General features: G+C 41.8%; 1 protein-coding gene across 1 annotated transcript in view; it reads left to right on the plus strand.

The window, feature by feature from the left end:
• The window catches only part of UBE3C (ubiquitin protein ligase E3C), a 2,314,788-nt gene that overhangs the window by 179,897 nt on the left and 2,118,953 nt on the right, over window positions 1-15,938 (plus strand). The gene's annotated exons all lie outside the window — the stretch shown is intronic.

Below are 15,938 nucleotides of genomic sequence, written 5' to 3' on the forward strand. Positions count from 1 at the left end.
CCTTCTTCAGTGCATACAAAATCCAAGTGACATAAGCAAATTCCCTTTTATAGTCAGCAATTAAGGCTCATTAAATCAATCTGATTATTAACTCGTACATAGCTTAAAAGTGCTCATTCAAACTGGGGGGAATAAACCCCCCAGTTTAATAATAATCCATTTCCTTTCCATATTATTAAGAATCTGATGCCACCCAAACTTATTTAATTTGTTATCCCTAACCTGATCAATAATAGTAAAGTGAAAGGACGCCTTAATGTGTATGACAGTATGTTTGTAAAGAGCATTAGTTATTCTATGGTGCCTGATATCACTAAAATGCTCCACGATCCTAAACTTAACCGGACGTGTAGTCTGCCCGATATAAAACGCATTTTATCTATTATTGATCGGGCTTGCCACGCCAACACTAATACCCCCTCTTACACAGTGCGTCACTGTTGGCCCCATGGCACCTGCCTCAGACTCCTACCCTATTGTCTCAGCAGGAGAACCAGATTCTGCACCCTCAGCTTCAAACACTGAACTTAGCAGCCTGGCTAATTACCTAATCTCTTCTTTACCATCCCTCAGTAAGCCAGTGATGGATATCATTTTAGAGGCAAGGAGGCCTAGTACTAGAAAATGTTATGCTGAAAAATGGAAAAGATTCTGTGCCTGGAACCAGTCTCAAGGGATGAGCACAGCAGTGCCCAATTTACCTCAGATTTTACAATACTTAACTGAGATGCTTCACAAGGGCCTGTCTTTCTCCTCCATCAAGATTCACACCTCAGCCATTTCAGCTCATTATAACACAGAACCTCTCCTCTTCTCTCATCCACTGCTCAAGCAGTTCCTCAGAGGGGCCCAAAATCTACGACCACCCAAGAGACCTCCAACTCCAGCCTGGGACCTTAACTTTGTATTGGGGAAACTCACAATTCATCCTTTCGAGCCAGCTGCTACTGCAGACTTAAAATTCCTTTCTTGGAAAACAGCTTTCCTTTTATCAATCTCTTCAGTAAGAAGGGTGTCTGAATTACAGGCCCTCATGGCAGTGGAGCCTTTCATCATCTTTCATGCGGACAGGGTGTCCCTCAGGACCAATCCCTCCTTCATACCCAAGTTGGTATCCAGTGTGGCCCTTAATCAGTCCATTCATTTTCCAACCTTCTTTCTTAATCCACAGAACAAAGAGGAATGGATACTGCATTCCTTAGATGTGCACAGACAACTTAGATTCTACTTGGACAGGACTAAACATCAAAGGAAATCTGACCAACTGCTGGTGGCATTTGCTACAGGAGCAGAGGGGAAGGCTATTTCAAAGCAAACCATTTCCAAATGGATAGGCCATTGCATTAATGTCTGCTACAAGCACCATGGAAAACCTATCCCACAGGGGATCAGACCCCACTCAAGGGCTGCATCTACCTCTACAGCCTTTCTCAGAGGCGTCCTACCAGGGACTTCCTAGAAGCTGCTACCTGGAGTTCTTTTACCAAGCATTACCATAAGCCAATTTTCTCTAAATCCAGAGCTGGCTTTGCCACTGCAGTCTTGCAGGGCCTTATAGCTGGTCCTAATGCTATCTAAATTCCTCCTCTCATCTTTAGCTTTGGGAATCTACCCAAATGTGATGACTGCAACAGTGAAACATGAAGAACATAGTACAGTTGTGTACAATTACCATAAATGTAGATGTTAGAGTGTATTCACTGTTGCAGTCTTGGTTACCCTCCCTCCAGCCCCCTTACTTCTTTTGGCTATACCTCTACTCTCCTTTACTATGCTCAAAAGCTTTTTGGTGTATTTGCTTTTTTGTTGGAGGTATAACCTTGTATATTTATAGATTTAATTGCTTCCCATTACGGGGGCACCTGACATCTGGGGCAAGAAAAACTGATGTAATGGCATTGGCTGCATGTTTTATACCCTTGACGACCTGACGTCAGGGAAGAAGGGACAGCAACCGACGCAGGACCCAAGACTTTGCTAATCAGGCCGACTGAGGGCTACTGCAAGCAGATAACTCAAATGTGATGACTGCAACAGTGAATACACTCAAACATTTACATTTATGGCAAGTGTACACAACTGTACTTTTTTTTTTTTTGATTGAGTAAGGACCTCAAGAGGTTGATCAGTCACCTGGCTGGTTAATGACTGTACTGTCTGTATAAAGTGAGTATTAAATTGGTTGGCTATGGTATGTTTTTGTTTGTTTGGTGTTGGCTGTGTAACTTGTTCTGGATTTAAAAGTTTATTGATTGAGGTCCAGGATAGTTTTGGAATACTGGTTGTATGTTTTGATGGTTTGGTAGTAAGATTTCTTATCTTTGGTGATGAGTTGTTTCCTAAGGTTTATTGGTTGTCTGTATGTTAGTAAAGTAAGAACTGTTTTATATTTCATCCAGACAGTTCATACTTTCTCTCTTTGTTTCATGCATTCTTTAGTTGCTAAGGGTAGCTGTGGGACAGAGTTGGCTTTGACTGTTTTTATTCTGAGAGGGGCTGGTATGTTTAGAACACCTATGAAGATTCTGTTGAACTCAGAGTCAGCATCATCTATGGAGAGAAGGTTTACTGACTTCCAGTTAAGGAGAAGTAGTGTACTAATGTAAGAATTTTGACAAATATTAATATTTTTTCTTACCAGGCTGTAATGATGTTTTGGAGATGCTGTTTTCATTGTGTAGATTGATTAGTGATCACGTAGGTTGTCCGACAAGTTTCATGGGATAATAATTTATTTGGAGGATGTTAGGATCTAGTCAAAGGTTGATTTTCTGACTGTGCCTTTGTTGTATCTATTTGGTGGGGTTATAAGTTAGATGAACTTGTACAGATGCATATTGTAGGTGGGATTTTCAGACTGTATATTAACATTGCCCAATACTATGGTTTCATGAGGATTTTTTGAGGGGGCCCAGCATAGAATACCTCCCAGTGTTTTAGCATTGTTATCTAGGGGTATGTATGTAACCATGATTGTGATTGTCTTTTGAGTGTTTCGTTGATGCATGTTTAGCAGGGTTTCTGGGTTGGAAAAAGCTGGCAGGGTGTGGGAGACAATGGTGATGTCTAATGTGTTTTCATAGAAAATAATGACGCTGTCAACTTTGTTGTTGGCTCAGTCTACTCTTATAATGTTGTAATCTAATGGGGCAGATGTCACCGTCATCCTTGTCTCGGCATGACAGTTGTCCTGTCGGGGCGCAGCCCGGTCCTGTCCTTCGGCAAGTCGGCATTGGGCTTTGCTGGTCATCGAACGGCACCCGGTTCCGAATTTGCGGGTTCACCCGACGTTTAGGATTCCCAGGCGCCGCATTAGCGCCGGTTTCTTGCCAGCAGCGCGCCACCTGCCGAGATAAGCTTTTAAAGCTTACTATAACCATAATAAAGAATTACTACTTACTATACTGCACTGCTACAAAGATAAAGCTAAGCTGTGTTTAACAGTTTCTCTTGCCTCAGCCGATAGAGAAAAGAAAACTTTACTATCTTTGTTGGGAAACAAATACCTCATCAATTTTTCCCTCCCAATTCCGCCTGTTTAGGTCTTAACGGCTGACGTTTTCCTTTAGCTACTGCTTCTTTTATTGCGCTCGCTTTTTTTGCGAACGGATCGCCGGATTTTCCTTGAACTAATTGCCTACCGCATTTTTCGCCAAAGATGACGCCGCCGTCCAAAAGAAAGCAAAGAACCAAGACTGACTTTGCTTCAAAACGCGGAAACCATCGAAACTTGATTAAGCCACAAACCGAACAAGCTGGCGGCGGCGCCGCAAGCGGTTGCCGAACGGCTTCTTCGGCCTTCTTCTCCGGCGACGCTTCCCCTAACCTAACTGAAAGCGGCTCTTCTAGAATGGCCTTCTGTGTTACCGATATTCGATATTTCCCAGGATCCCTCTCCCCTGCGGCCCCTGCATTGCTGGCCTCCAACTATGTCCAGCTATGTAAATTAAGGCAAAAGCAAAAAAAAGGTTTTGCCAAGCCCCCCCACTCTCCCCTGCCGCACCCAGCCCCTGAGCCCAGCACCGCTGCATTCTTCTCATCCTTTCTGCTTTCTCTTCTCTCTTCCCTCCCTGTTCTCCAGAGGAGGCCAGCCTCCCTCCTCCCCTCTCCCTCCTCCAGCCTGCCTAGGCCCCTGAGGCCAGTATCCACAGATGAGATGATGAACACTCAGACTCAGAACACCACCTCTGAAGCTACTGCTATTCTTAGACTCAAGACTTGAGGAGTCCAGTCCAGAAGCCCTTCCCTCTGAGACCTTTCGTTTTGGGGGAAACCTTGCATGCTATGAGGGAACAATTTCAGTGGCAGGGCCAAGATTTCTCAGACTCTAACCTTTCTACATTTACCACAGCACAGGCCACACAGCACACCCCACAGCTATTTCATCTCTATCTGAGCATTTAATGATGCTTGCACTGCTTGCACTGCTCTGCCCTCCGCTCCTGCTTAGCCCGCTCTCCCTTAGCTACAGGGTCCGGACACTCATCACCACACCACTAAGGCTCCTTATAAGGCTCCAGAGAGACTCCCAGGGGCCCTATCTCTGTAGCAGCTACTTCTCTTCTAACTTCTTCTAAAAACCCCCCTCTCCAGAAGGGAATCCAAGAGGGGGGAGAAAAGTTGCTACTTTACCTCTGCTTTGCTAGCAGCTAGAGCTTGCAATTTCATGATTCAATATCAATCATTTATGCCTTATGCTTTGACTAAAAAAAGCTGTCCTCTCGAAGAAGAATCTTTAAAAAAAGTAAGTATGTTCAATGTTTTACAACATACACAGCAGGTTAACCATTTTCTTTAAAATATGTGCATGATATACTGGAGGCTTCCTTTAGAGATCAGCCATGACTGGCACAGTATCAGAGAAGGCATGCAGTTGAAAAAGAACAGCATTCACCACCACATGTCAAATCTAAGCTTTTGGCTGCCTATGGACACAAGGTCAATTTTTGGTGCCACGCACAGCAGGGGGCAGAACTGGACAACAAAAAAAAAACAAATTTTAACTGCAAGAAAGAAAGAGCAACTCTCTCTCTCTCTTTCTTGGCATAACAAAAAGCCATCAAACTAAAGAAAAAGTGCTGCCAAAGCTCTAGGCTTCGCAAGTGCATTCAAGGCTGTGGACTCAAGACCAGCTGCATCTGCACATAAATCTAAAAGAAATGATGACCTTTTCTCCAAGAAGACCAGTTGATGTAAGGACAGACAATACCACAGTTATGTGGTACATCAACCTATGGGATGTGGCTCTGAGCTACAACATTTCAGTTACAGCAAATTATGTACCAGGGAAGGAAAACATTCACCAAAATAGACTTTGTTTGCATCCCCATTCAATCACCAGTTGAAGAAATTCTGCACAAGGACTTACCCACAAAAAAAAGAATTATGCAGCAAAATGGAAAAGATAAATCATCTGATCTCTGCAAAGGGGCAAGATGTGACACTGGTGAAACATAGCCAACATCCTCCTGTACTACTTGGAGCTCTTTCATTCAGGCCTGTCCTATTCTTCCATCAAGATACATGCATCAGCTATTTCAGCAGAATACAGCTTGGATCCTCCTGTCTTCTCGCATCCTCTGCACAGACAGTTTCTGAGAGGAATTAAAATGAAAACCTCCCAGGAAACCTCCATTGCCGGCATGGGACTTGAACTTTCCTGATCTTCCATCAAGATAGAGTGTCGGTGGTATCCAGAGTCTCTTTAAATCAGGCTATCCACCTTCCTACATTCTTCCCCAACCCACAGAACAGGGGAAAAAAGCTCTTACACCTTGGATGTGTACACAGACAATTACGCTACTACCTGGACAGGACAAAAAAATAGAAAAAACTGACCAGCTTCTGGTAGCAGCAACACAGGAAAGGAAGGAAAACCAATTTCAAAACAGACAATCTCCAAATGGATAGGAAATTGCATTAGATTTAGAGGCTGCTACTTGGACCTCCGTGCACACACATGCCAAGCATTATAACTTACCTCTATACTCTAGATCACTGGTTTTGCCACTGCTGTTTCATAATCTATTCTCATTTCCTCCCCTAGTTTAGCTATGGTATTCTACCATTTTTAAGACCTGCAGATGCATCCTTGAAGGACATAGTACAGTTTTGTACCTACCATAAATGTAGATGTCTTATTTTGTGTGTTTGCTCTCTATTATTTCACCTGGCATCTGGGGCAAGAAACACTGAGGAAAATGGCGTCGGCTGATGCCTTTATACCCAAATAACTGCCACATCTACATTTATAGTAGGTACAAAACTGTACTTTTCTTATTTTTTTTTGTTTCCTAGTGGAACCAGGTTTGTATGACAGATAAGATGTCTGGAGTGTTTAGTGCTGTCCATGCATACACTTTAGGGAGTTTGTTATAAAAGTAATGTCTTTCGGCTTTTCCCAGTTAGGGGGTCGCCACAGCAGAACTCCGGTCCACTCATGATTGGCAGTGGATTTTTATGGTGCCGAGTTGCCAGCCCGACCCCCAACCTTCACGGAAGGCACATGTCTTTTGCTACACTCAACCATGGGGAGGACATGCAGACTCCACACAAAAGGCACTCCAGCCGGGAATTGAACGGGAGAACCTCTTGCTGTGAGCTGACAACGTTAACCGCTGCACCATCAGGGAGTTTGTTATAAGTGCTTCTTTAAGGTGGCATGATATGTGTGTATGTGCATATCTGTTCTTATGTATATGTTTATATAGACGTGTGTGTGTGTGTGTGTGTGTGTGTGTGTGTGTGTGTGTGTGTGTGTGTATATATGTATGTATGTATGTGTGTGTGTGTGTGTCTGTGTGTGTGTGTGTGTATAAAATATATATATATATATATATATATATATATATACATGGATATATATATATATATATATATATATATATATATATATATATATATATATAGATATATATAGATATATATATATACATACACGCATATATATATATATATATATATGTGGTTCTACCTTCCTTTATCAAATTTACACTTAATCAAATGCCAGAATCCCGAGACGACTTCTTTGAAATACAAAATATTCAAAACCTCGAATCAGTTTAGATAGGGTAAAGAACCACTTGGCCACCAGGGCAGTATAACAACGGCACAAATTTAAACACACCCAAGTTGGGGGCTGTGAGCCCCCCCCCCCCACTCCCTTAACTAAATATACCAACTCTGAGATTGCACTGCACTGGGAAAAAGTGCAAAGTTCTCCATGGTGGCCATAATTAGACATTTGTGCTTTTTGAACCAAGAAAGATACTGGACAGCTCTCTCTAGAAGCTTTTAATTAATAAAAGTTAAAGTATGAAATAAAAAAAAAAATCCACTAGCTGTTTTTATATATACGTGTATGTGTGTGTGTGTGTATTTTTTTTTTTTATGTATTTGAATACGTATATAGGTTAACAAAAAGTTGTGAAATGACAGCTTATCAAACCCAGAAAAATTGCCAGCACAGCTGAAGCAATGCGCCAGCAGTTGTTCTTTATGAGGTCATGGCACAATGGGGATCAATGAATTTGCTTTTTCTGTACTGCAGTGCAGTCTCGGAGTTGGTATATCGAAATTGTAGGGTGATGCACAGGGAGGCTTGCCCTCTTTGCAAAAACAATTGTTTTCCTTTTGATTTTTTCATTTGGCTGCATATTGACAGTTTGTGCTCTATCAGTCACCATTTGATGTCATTTTCAATGAAATCATGGACATTGAGTGATATGGGGTCCAGAAAAAGGGTCTGCAAACAAGAATAAGGGAAGGCGATTCTACTCAGGACTACTTGAAGTGCTAAATGAGATGATCCCAGAGAGCAGTCTTACACTTTCACAGATTAAACAACTGTCTGTAAGTCAGAAAGGTAAAAATACAAACATTAGAGTAATACTCCCTTTCTTGATAAAGGATACCCTATTAATAATAATAATGGCTGCCCTTCGATACCCATCCACAGAAATTGCAAGCAGTTCCCCTTGCTTTGTGGCTAATAAGAAACTACTAGATTACCTCTTTACCATTTAATCTCTGCACTTCATGCAAGGTATTAACAAAATACTTAGCTCCAGTGTTTGCCTGCCTCAGAACAAGGGATGGGATTCCTATATAACTTCACCCGGACTTCTGTTTGGTTCAAGGTGCATGAGATCAAGAGCTAAAGGGGGGTCCATGCAGCATACCATTCACTGCATGACCAACCTAAGAGTCTTTTTTAACCTTTGAAGTCCAGTCCTGGCACCATCCTCTAGTAAGGCTGTCAGAGAGGCACTGCGGGACACCACACCAGAATAAGCAGGGTGCCCTTAACTCCTTAAACTACTGAGTACTTTCAAAAGGTCTGTCCCCTGAGTACTAACAGTTTTTAACTAATTTTGCTGTTTGAATGTAAAGGCTTAGATTTACAGAATGGTTTAACATTTGTGTCAATTTCATAGAATGTTACTGGCATAATTATCTTTAAAACACATCTGGACTGGGCTTCTACCCTCAAAGATAAAGAAACGACTGTATCTTGAATTTAACGGAAAAAAAATCCATAATTTATTTTTTATGCCTCAACGTATACAAAGAAAAAAAACTGTACCATCAGAAAGGTGTCCATCAGAATCAGGAATAAAAGTCTTACCTTTACTTAGAGCTGCATTTTTAGTCTCAGAGAGTTCATAGTGTGAAATATTTTGGACTATTTCACAACTTGATTGGAGGGACTGTGCATAGTTTTTACGGGAAGCCCTTTTGCCATTGTAATGTAATATGATATGTCTGATGAAGTGGCTGGTGCCACGAAAGCGCTCACCTCTTTTACTAATAAAGCTGTTATTCTACATAGCTGTGGCTGCTACCTCCTGATTTGTTTTTTTACTGTTCATTTCATTGTTGTTGGAGGTAACTATTGCCAGCACCATTTGGTTTATACTGCGGTAATGTGAGTAGTGTTGGCATCCGAATCGCTCCTCATATTGATTTGTCATGGTTCAGATTTGGGCCATGAAAATACCACACCATTTTTTAAATTATTGATATCTCTGTTTAGTTGCCCAAATTTTGGCTATAAAAGGAGCCGCAACCTTAAGCAAACTCTCTGCTATAAAGAGCAAGACCTCTGTATTGATAGCAGTTATAGCCTAAGAAAAGGTACTTATGCTTGTAACAAATGTAAATTCTGTAAATAATTATTTCATCCATCCTCAGCCCATTTTCCTATTTTGCACATGGGGTCGGGGTGTCACTTCCGCAGTGACAATCATCTTAAGCCAAGGTTTACACCGCCAGGTGGCTAGCCCTGACGTGGTATTTCATTCACACCACTTGCTCGTGCAGACACTCTCTTAGAGTGTCCAGTTCACCTACTGTATGTCTTTGGAATGTGGGAGGTAACCGGGTCACCCAGAGGAAACCCAAATGATCACAGGGAGGACTTGCAGACTCTGCACAAAAGGCACGACAGCCGAGAAGCGGAATGGAGAACGCCTTGTTATGGGGTGACAGTGCTAATCGCTGTACTACCGCGGCCGTGTAAAACTGCATAAATGGATTGCAGGTTTTGTTTCAGCCCTAAATAAGCAATATAAAAATGGCTATGTGGAGCACTTGAAAATTGTTATGTATGGCAATGAATAAAGAAAATGGTACAATTGCTAAAACAGACAGACATCATAGAACATAAATATCGCATATAAAGGAAGTTCACTAATAATTCAAAAGGCAGACACAACGCTTAGAAATCTGACTGTAAGCACACCAAAACTGCAAAACATATCATAGCAGCTGCATTAAGGAGACATAAGAGCCATTAGTGAAACACAGGTAAAATCCTACATAAGGTGTTTGCAAACCTCCCTTTAAATAGACATATCATGGGAGATTTACTAACTTACCCTTAAATGTTGATCACACACAATACATTTAGGCCAATAATTCAAATTTCACTACTTTCCGTTCCCGTTTTGCCCTTATGTGGGTCCTCAGGTAATAGCAAGACTCTAACCGTACATTACAGAATCTGAAGCGAGCAGCTTATAAGTACAGTAGTATTTGTTCATTGTGCCCAAGTTAATTTCTAACATTTTTTTCCTGCACCCTCATGAATAGAAGCCCCAGATCATATCCGTGTGTTAGCTTTTTCCTAGGAGGCCTATTACTAAAGCAGCAGATTCACTCATTCAAGTGGGTGATCAAATCAAAAACTTTGAGTAATCATTTAAGATCTTTGGATATGTACAACAGGCAAAATGTTACAGGAGGCTATCCCCTCATTCTCGCATGATGTTGTTTGTCTTTTTGGCTTTTCCCGGTTAGGGGTCGCCACAGCGGAACTCCGGTCTGCTAATGATTGGCAGTAGATTTTTTATGGTTCCGAGTTGCCAGCCCAACGCCCAACCTTCAGCAAAGGCACACCCATTCACACATGTCTTTTGGAGGCCACTCGACCATGGGAGGACATGCAGACTCCACACAGAAGGCACTCCAGCCCTGAATCGAACAGGAGAACCTCTTGCTGTGAGGCAACAACGCTACCGCTGTACCACCGCGGCTTCATCCCTTCATAAAAAAAATACAGACAGACCCAGAAACCAGTCAGCCCTGGCATTCCTCTCCATTATAGATTCTGGGCCTGAATTTCTCCCTCTCTCTCTCACAATGTGTGTGTGTGTGTGTGTGTGTGTGTGTGTGTGTGTGTGTGTGTGTGTGTGTGTGTGTGTGTGTGTGTGTGTGTGTGGTCAGACACTCCAGTTTTACCTCACCTCTGTAAAAAATTATTTCATGATAATAAATTAATTCAGCTTTTTACTACTAGGTTCTTCTGGTGTAACAACTATGTAGATTGTGATTCTGTTAACTTTGTTTGACTATGTGCCAGAGCTGCATGGGATTTTATGTTGGTAAATCTAATAAATTTAAAGAATGCATATATAAACATTTGTCTGATATTAAATGCCAGAGTAAAACAAATGCCTTATATAAACATATAGTTGAGACAAATACATGTCACATATTTAAATTTAAGGCACTTGAATTAGTCCTACTAAGCAAAAGAGGTGGTGACATACGGACTGCGGCAGAATATGTGGAATGTAATTGGATTGTATCCTTATGAGCTGATTTTCATCCAGGGCTAAATGATGCTGTAAGCATGAAACCAGTGCTAAAGATCAAACAGATAATTTGAGATACCTGTATTTTTGTTTTTCAATGTATGTATGTATATCTGTTTTTTTGTGTGTGTGTGTGTGTGTGTGTGTGTGTGTGTGTGTGTGTGTGTGTAATTATAAATATATAATGTAGGTTTTTCTTTGAGATTAATTATGGTAAATAAGCTGATGTTCTTTTCATTCTTCCTCAACAAATGGGTTACAGATCCGATCCTTGGATGTGACTTGGACGCATACTTTAGATTTTGGATCCAGTTATTGAGTTCCTCCCTCTGTCCATAATGCCCTAGTCCATCCCCAATACCTCCAATCTCATTTGCCACTATCGTGCTCAGACATATGGTCCTTCTCTCGAGCATTTATCAAGTTTCTTTCCTAAGTGAAAGTCATTTTATTGTCTTATTTTTCTCTTTGCTATGTACCTCCCTTTTAGTATTCTGGTTTTCTTTCAGACCATTTACTAAATATTTCTTATAGTGTATTCTTGTCATTAGCATCATTGGTCATTTTCCTTTCTTTCCCTTCTACTCTCAGTTACAAGGGTAATCGTTTAGGTTCATAGGTAGGTACTAGGCTATCCGCCCAAGGGCCTAAGTAAGTCTGGCCAACAAGGTTCCCTGGCTTCTGCCATCCAAGAAAGTTATTTTTCTGTGCCCCTGTCGAGCAGAGCCACTGAAGTGATCCCCGGGTTGTATTTCCTATTTCCCAACCAATCATCAAGATTTTTCTTGAAGAGTGCTGTTGAGGAACTTTGCCTGACATAGATGGGTAGCATGTTCCAGAGTATGGGAAGTCTCTGGGACAGGAATCTATCCCTCCACCATATCCTGTTTATTGTGGTGACAAGGTTTAGGTCCGTAGAGCGTATAGCTCAGAGGGAGGGGGATTTCTTTAGGTGTAGCATGTCCAACAGCTCTGGGTTTGACATAGCTTTATACGTTAGGCAAAGATCACCTTAGAGTAGGCGATATGCTATGGAGTAAAGCTGGAGTTTTTTAAGACTGTCAGTGTAGGGCATCTGTTTGAGGCCAGTAATCCTCTTTGTGAGGTAGTTCTGTGGCCTTTCCAGCTGCTGCAGATGTCTTGTGAGGTACATTCCAAAAGGGGCATTGTACTCTATAATGGGTGTAATGAGTGTCAAGTAGATGGGAACAATGTCCTCTTTTTTTCCTAGATGAGAACCCTTTTGTGATGAGGTGTGCCACGTAGAAGGATTTCCTGACTACTGTGGTGATGTGATTATCAAAGGAGAGACTACTGTCCACCTGGGTCCCCAGGTCTCTTATCACACATTCGGCGTTAAGTAGAGTGTCACCTATGTGGTAGTTCATGGGTACAGAGTTTTTACCAAAGGGGATGACAATACAATTTTTGGCATTGAGCTTGAGGCCATGGCTCTGACACCAGGCATCTGTCTCAGTGAGGCCCTTCTGTAAGATGTCCACATCATTTGGGGACTCAACTATGGCTCCTTGTTTGCAGTCATCTGCGAACTTCGTTAGCCAAAGGCTTTCTGTGTTAGCCTGTACTTTAGAGAAGTAGATACCAAACAGTAGAGGTCCCAGGACTGAACCCTGTGGTACTCCACTTGTCACTGGTTTGAAGTCAGATTTGGAATCTGCAACTTTTACAGTTCTGTCAGTGAGCCAGTTGGCAACCCATCTTGTGACGTAGGGATTTATGCCTAGTTTAGTAAGTTTTGCTATAATTCCAGAATGGGGGATGGTGTCGAAAGCCTTGGCGAGGTCAAGATAGGCTGTGAGAACCACCTTACCCTCGTCTACAGCTTTGGTGATTGCCTCAAAGAAGACGATCAGGTTCAGGAGGCATGATCTGCCTTTCACAAACCCGAACTGGGTGGGGTCCAGAGTTTGGAGGTTACTAATATCTTTGTTTGAGTTCCATGATGATACGTTTCATGGCCTAACAGACGAGGCTCGTCAGGCTAATAGGGCGATAGTTCCCGGGATCAGTGGTGGCTCCCCCTTTGTGGAGTTGGATAACTGTTGCTGTACACCATTCAGTGGGCACAAAGCCTGATGTGAGACTATGACTGAACATGGTGCTTAGGTGGGGAGCTAGTTCGTTCTGAAGTTCATGTAAAACGCAGCCTGGGATGTTTTCCAGTCCCATGGATGCTGTTTTTTTGGCTTTAGAGAGTGCAGCTTTTACCTGCGTAGTTGTGATTACAGGGACTCGGCATTCTTTCTGTATAGATATGAGCCCTTTAGGGGGTGAGAGGGGGGGGGGTAAAGTTACTGAACCTATCTGCCAGGACATTGGCAATCTCAGTTGGTTCTGTAATTTTCATGACGTTGTGCTGTGACTCAGAGCAGATCTGGGTGTTGCCATTGAGATTCTTGACATAGCTATAGAATGCTTTGTGGATGTCCGTAGTATCAGTGGCGATTTTGTTTTCGTAGTTAGCTTTGGAGGATCTTATAAGGGATTACAGCTTCTTACTGAGGCTGACCAGGGAACTCCTCCACTCATGGGATTTTACTCTCTTTTGCAACAGTTTCTTCCTTCTGTTGTAGATTTTGTTTATGGTAGTGGACCACCAGATTGGCTTCCTTTTTTTGGAGGATAGCGTCTTGGGCCTGTTTGGGATAGCACGATCCATGCACTCGTGTAAGTGCTTATAGTGTGCATCTGTGTAGGATTCAGCAGTTGTAACTGTATTGTCCATCTGCATGGGTGTCATGAAGTTCAGCACAAACCAAAGTAGCCTCCTGTCCGTACGGCAACTGCACGGCTCAAACCAAAATCCAAAGAATCAAAACTCAGCCAGTAGATAATGGCAATCTGTAGTCCTTTATTGGGTTATATTAAAGCACAACAAACAGACCGGTTTTTGCCCCATTACATGTTAGCCTTCAGTGTTGAAATAAAATAAAGAATGTAATGCCTTAAATAGCAAATGCATAAATTAATACTAATCCATGATTGGTTCCTTACAAATGGTCATTCAGTCTAGGTTCAAGTAATGTACCTAATTTAATTATCCATTTATTTTCCTTTGAATCCAAAATGCTATGCCATCCAGCTTTATTAGCCCTGTTTCCCATGATTTTGTCAATTACTGTAAATCTAAATGTAGCATTGGGATGTTTAGTAGTATGCTTGTACAATGTATTACTAGGTTTTTTATTTCTGATCCCACTAAAATGTTCTGAAATACGGATCCTGAGGGGTTTGGACGTCTGTCCAACATAGAAGGCATGACAACTGCAGGTTGCTAAATAAATAAGCCAATCTGTCCCACAAAAATCGCAAGAAAGGGAATTTGGAAAACGTTACCTGTATTCCTACTGGAAAATTCCCTGGTTTTATTAATAGCCTTACAGTGGGTACAGTGACCACAAGGTGCACAACCTGTTAATAAGTCACCAACTATAGTCTGTTGTCCAGAGGCCTCCGAAAACTGGTTGATATGCTTATAGTGGCTTAGCTGGGACCAATGTTTCTCCCCCTATGGAATAAGAATGAGCACCTGTCCCCCAGAATGGTAAAGAAGTAGTCATCCACCCTTAATATGTTCCAATGTCTCTGGGCAATATTAAGTAAAGTCTCCGTATTCCTGCCATAAGTTGTCACAAGGTAGATGACAGATTGTTGGTTGGTTCCTTGTTCTTTATATTGTAAAGTGTCATGCCTGTCTAGTGAAGAGACCGTATTGTTAGCACTCAAGACGTAACCCATTGGATACCCTCTGTCCCTAAATCTGGCTATAAGATCATCCCTATAGTGAACATAACTGTCAGGCTTGAAACAAATACGTTTCATTCTAAGAAATTGGGACTTATGTATGTTTTTGCAGATGTGAGGTGGATGAAAGCTGGAGGCATTAAGAAGGGAATTGTATTGGGGGTATTTCCTATATACCTGTGTTTCTAAGGTATGATCGGTGTTTTTAGTAATCAATACATCCAAAAAAATGATCCTATAAGAATAGCAGTAAATTGAATACCCCACTTGTTTTCATTAAGATAACTTACGAATTCCTTCAAATAACTCTCATCCAATCTCCATACCATCCAGCAATCATCCAAGAACCTCCTCCAGATGTCAGTTTCATTTAGGTAAATGTTATGGGAACTATCATAAATAATGAGCTCCTCGACATATGCCATGAATAAATCTGCATAAATGGGGACAAATGAAGCCCTCATAGCAGTCCCCTTAGTTTGCCAAAAACTTTGATCACGATAGAAAGAAACATTCTTAGTATGTGTTCAGCAAGAGTATTTATTCCTGGGGGGGTAAAGTCCTGACCTGTTCAGCCAGTACTCCAGGGCATCCAAACCCGCCCAGTGCAGTATGTCCGTGTATAGGGCTGACACATCTAGGGTACAGAGTAACTAGCCAGATTCCAGTTGTGTATGAGCTATAATTTGAAGAAACTCAGTGGTGTCACGAAGTCTGGAGCGTACCCACTTGAGTAGAGGTTGTAGCCTCAAAGTTAAATATTGCGATAGGGGTTCAGTAATGGAACCCCTACCCGAGACAATAGGTCTACCCAGTGGGTGATGCAGGTCTTTATGTATCTTAGGAGGAAATAAATGTATTGATTTGTGGGGTCCAAGACCATTAGTTGTTGCAAATCATGGTCCAAGATGATACCTTCCTCCCTAGCCTAGTCCAAAACTGAACAATTTCCTTCTTGAATTTCTGAGTAGGATCAAGGGGCATGTTCATATAGTAACGTCCATCACCCAATTGTCTCATGACCTCATCATTATACTGTTTCCAGTTCATGACCACCAGTACTTCCCCCTTGTCTGC

Source organism: Protopterus annectens, chromosome 3.part0, assembly GCF_019279795.1.
Source record: "Protopterus annectens isolate FY-2018-M chromosome 3.part0, PAN1.0, whole genome shotgun sequence".
Lineage (NCBI taxonomy): Eukaryota > Metazoa > Chordata > Ceratodontiformes > Protopteridae > Protopterus > Protopterus annectens.